Source organism: Triticum aestivum, chromosome 3B (genome assembly GCF_018294505.1).
Source record: "Triticum aestivum cultivar Chinese Spring chromosome 3B, IWGSC CS RefSeq v2.1, whole genome shotgun sequence".
Lineage (NCBI taxonomy): Eukaryota > Viridiplantae > Streptophyta > Magnoliopsida > Poales > Poaceae > Triticum > Triticum aestivum.
Genome location: NC_057801.1, coordinates 117,721,864 through 117,726,684, shown reverse-complemented (window position 1 = coordinate 117,726,684; position 4,821 = coordinate 117,721,864).

The window sequence follows — 4,821 nt, the reverse complement described above, 5'->3', positions numbered from 1 at the left end:
CATGACATCTTTTGTCCTACCCTCCCGTGGCAGCGGGGTCCTAATGGAAACTAAGGGATATTAAGGCCTCCTTTTAATAGAGTACCGGACGAAAGCATTAACACTTAATGAATACATGAACTCCTCAAACTACGGTCATCACCGGTAAGTATCCCGATTATTGTCACTTCGGGGTTAACGGATCATAACACATAATAGGTGACTATAGACTTGCAATATAGGATAAAGAACTCACATATATTCATGAAAACATAATAGGTCCAGATCTGAAATCATGGCACTCGAGCCCTAGTGACAAGCATTAAGCATAGCAAAGTCATAGCAACATAAATCTCAGAACATAGTGGATACTAGGGATCAAACCCTAACAAAACTAACTTGATTACATGGTAAATATCATCCAACCATCACCGTCCAGCAAGCCTACGATGGAATTACTCACGCACGACGGTGAGCATCATGAAATTGGTGATGGAGGATGGTTGATGATGACGACGGCGATGGATTCCCCTCTCCGGAGGCCCGAACGGACTCCAGATCAGCCCTCCCGAGAGAGTTTAGGGCTTGGCGGCGGCTCCATACCGTAAAATGCTATAATTCTTTCTCTCTGATTTTTTTCTCCCCGAACGTGAATATATGGAGTTGGATTTGAGGTCGGTGGAGCACCAGGGGGCCCACGAGGCATGGGGGCACCCCCACCCTCATGGACAGGGTGTGGGCCCCCTGGCCTTGATTCTTTCGCCAGTATTTTTTATTAAATCCAAAAATAAGTTTCGTGGAGTTTCAGGTCCTTCCGAGAACTTTTATTTCTGCACAAAATAACACCATGGCAATTCTGCTGATAACAACGTCAGTACGGGTTAGTTACTATTCAAATCATGCAAGTTAGAGTCCAAAACAAGGGCAAAAGTGTTTGGAAAAGTAGATGCGACGGAGACGTATCAACTCCCCCAAGCTTAAACCTTTGCTTGCCCTCAAGCAATTCAGTTGATAAACTGAAAGTGATAAAGAAAAACTTTTACAAACTCTGTTTGCTCTTGTTGTTGTAAATATGTAAAGCCAGCATTCAAATTTTCATCAAAGATTATGCACTAACCATATTCACAATAACACTTAGGTCTCATGTTTACTCATATCAATGGCATAATCAACTAGAGAGCAATAATAATAAAAGTCGGATGACAACACTTTCTCAAAACAATCATAATATGATATAACAAAATGGTATCTCGCTAGCCCTTTTTGAGACCGCAAAACATAAATACAGAGCACCTTTAAAGATCAAGGACTAACTAAACATTGTAATTCATGGTAAAAGAGATCCAGTCATAGTCATACCCAATATAAACTAATAGTAATGCATGCAAATGGCAGCGGTGCTCTCCAGCGGGTGCTTTTTAAATAAGAGGGTGATGACTCAACATAAAAGTAAATAGATAGGCCCTTCGCAGAGGGAAGCAGGGATTTGCAGAGGTGCCAGAGCTCGATTTTTGAAACAGAAATAATAATATTTTGGGTGGTATACTTTTATTGTCAACATAACAACTGAGAGATCTCTATATCTTCCATGCTACACACATTATAGGCAATTCCCAAACAGAATGGTAAAGTTTATACCCCCGTCCACCAACAAGCATCAATCCATGGCTTGCCCGAAACAACGGGTGCTCCAACTAACAACAATCCTGGGGGAGTTTTGTTTAATTATTTTGATTTGATTTGAGCATGGGACTGGGCATCTCGGTGACCAGCCATTTTCTCATGAATGAGGAGCGGAGTCCACTCCTCTTGAGAATAACCCGCCTAACATGGAAGATACAGACAACCCTAGTTGATACATGAGCTGTTCAAGCATACGAAATAGAATTTCATTTGAAGGTTTAGAGTTTGGCACATACAAATTTACTTGGAACGGCAGGTAGATACCGCATATAGGAAGGTATGGTGGACTCGTATGGAATAACTTTGGGGTTTATGGAAGTGGATGCACAAGCAGTATTCCCACTTAGTACAAGTGAAGGCTAGAAAAAGACTGGGAAGCGACCAACTAGAGAGCGACAACAGTCATGAACATGCATTAAAATTAATAGACACTGAGTGCAAGCATGAGTAGGATATAATCCACCATGAACATAAATATCATGAAGGCTATGTTGATTTTGTTTCAACTACATGCGTGAACATGTGCCAAGTCAAGTCACTCGAATCATTCAAAGGAGGATACCACCCTATCATACCACATCACAACCATTTTAATAGCATGTTGGAACGCAAGGTAAACCATTATAAGCTCCTAGCTAATTAAGCATGGCATAAGCAACTATAGTCCCTAATTGTCATTGCAAACATGTTTATTCATAATAGGCTGAATCAGGAACGATGAACTAATCATATTTACAAAAACAAGAGAGGTCGAGTTCATACTAGCTCCTCTTATCTCAATCATTTCATCATATATCATCATTACCGCCTTTCACTTGCACGACCGAACGGTGTGGATAATAATAATAATGCACGTGCATTGGACTAAGCTGGAATCTGCAAGCATTCATTTCAAGAGAGAAGACAAAGTAATATGGGTTCTTGGTTAAATCAACAATCATGCATATGAGAGCCACTTAGACATTTTCATTATGGTCTTCTCCTCTCGATCCCCAAAGGAAAGAAACTAAAACTATTTACACGGGAAAGCTCCCAACAAGCAAAAAGAAGAACGAGAAATCTTTGTGAGTTTTTATTTTAATTAGTACTAATACAAGCATGGAAAATAAACTAGCTAAGAGTGATTACTATTTTTTTTGTTTTTCTTAAGATTATCCAAACACACAAGAAGAAAGCAGGAAAATAAAATAAACTAGCATGTATAGTACAATGAAAAAGTATGAGCACCGACATCTAGAATGAGTGTGTGAACATGAATGTAAAGTCGGTGAGGAATACGTACTCCCCCAAGCTTATGCTTTTGGCCTAAGTTGGTCTATGCCCATGGGTCAGAGCTACTCCCCCCGATGTACTGAGGAGTATCATCTGGGTACCACTCGCTGGCAAACTCCTCCGGATCCCACTGATAAAAGGATTGTCGATAAGGGTCAAGTTATGGTTCGGGCTCAGGCTCTGGGGCTGATGTCTGGCCTCGGTACGCATGAAAGGCCTCCGGCAAGACGAGAAACATGCCTGAAGATAAATCAAACAAAGAGGGTGCAGGTAGGATAATAGTTTCACTGTGTTTCTTATGAAATCTCAAATTATATTTAAGCATATTATCATCATTTGTAACAATAAACTCATGTGCTACCATGCTCTTATAATCTATTAAAGTAGGGGGCAGCAGTTTTTCCTCTTTCTCAAAATGCCTAATAGGTATCCTGAAATGTTTAGCAAGGCGTGAAGCATAGATACCTCCAAAAATGGGGCCCTTCGTACGGTTCAAGCATAATAGTCTAGCAATAATAGCGCCCATACTAAAAGAGTTATCACGAAATAAAGCATGGAACAAAATAATAATATCAGGAACACTAAGGTTTCCACAGTTTCCGCGACTAATTAAGCATCGACTAGCAAATATTGCAAAGTAGCGTAAAACAGGAAAATGTATGCTAGTTATTCTTGCATCAGAAACATTCCTCGTTTCCCCTACAGTAATAGTGTTAATAAATCCTTCCACATCTTTATGATGTGGTTCCTCTAAGACGCCCCTAAAGGGTATCTTGCAAACCGCACAAAATTCATATAGTGACATCTCCCTATCAACATCATATAATTTAAACTCTAGTGAAGGAGGTGATCTCTTAGGATAAAAGTAGAAATTTTGCATGAAAGTATTGGTGAGTAAGAGATACTGTTCAAGCTGGTCGTGGAGGAAGTCGGTGAGGCCCGCATTATCAACCAAACAATGGAAATCATCACATATTCTGGCTGCTCTCAAGAAATCATCATAAGGCCATTCACACGACCGTACTTCTGCCATACGAGGAAGGTTATACTTGGGCTTTTCATTCTCCTTGGCTTGTTTATCCTTAGAGCCTTGGCTAGAAGAGCCCCTCAAGAAAAATCTCTTCATCTTTTTCTGAAAACATCTGAAATTTTTAGTCACTCAAAATAAAAATGAACCAAACTCAATAAAATTGATAGCAACTACTCCCATAAGTGCCTAGAGACTATATCATGCATTAGAACTACTTGGGACCAACTAAATTTAACATGCAAGCTCAAGAACAGGGTCACCTTAGCAGCAAGAATTTGTAATAAATAAAGCACTAGAACAAAAACTAATTGGATCATTGGAGGAGTCACATACCAAAGAACAACCCCCCAAAGCAGTTTTGTGAATGGAGCTTTGAGCAAGGAGATCGAAAATGGCAGCAAAATGAGCTAGAACTCGTGCTTGAGCTGGATAGTGATTTTGTGGGAGGAAGAAAAAGTGTGTGGGTGTAGGAATAAGTGGAGGGGGGCCACCATGGGCCCACGAGGCAGGGGGCGCGCCCTGTAGGGGTGGGCGCGCCCTGGACCCTCGTGGACAGGTGCTTGCTCCCCCTGCTGTGTTCTCAGTGCAAGATATTCTCAAATATTCCAAAAAAATCATATTAAATTGGCAGGGCATTTGGAGAACTTTTATTTTCGGGATATTTTTTATTACATAGATAATTCAGAAAACAGACATAATATACTATTTCTACTTTATTTATTCTAATTAACAGGAAGTAAAGAGAGGGTACAGAAGGTTGTGCCTTCTAACTTCATCCATCTCATGCTTATCAAAAGGAATCCACTAACAAGGTTGATCAAGTCCTGTTAACAAACTCATTCTGAATCGCATGAAAC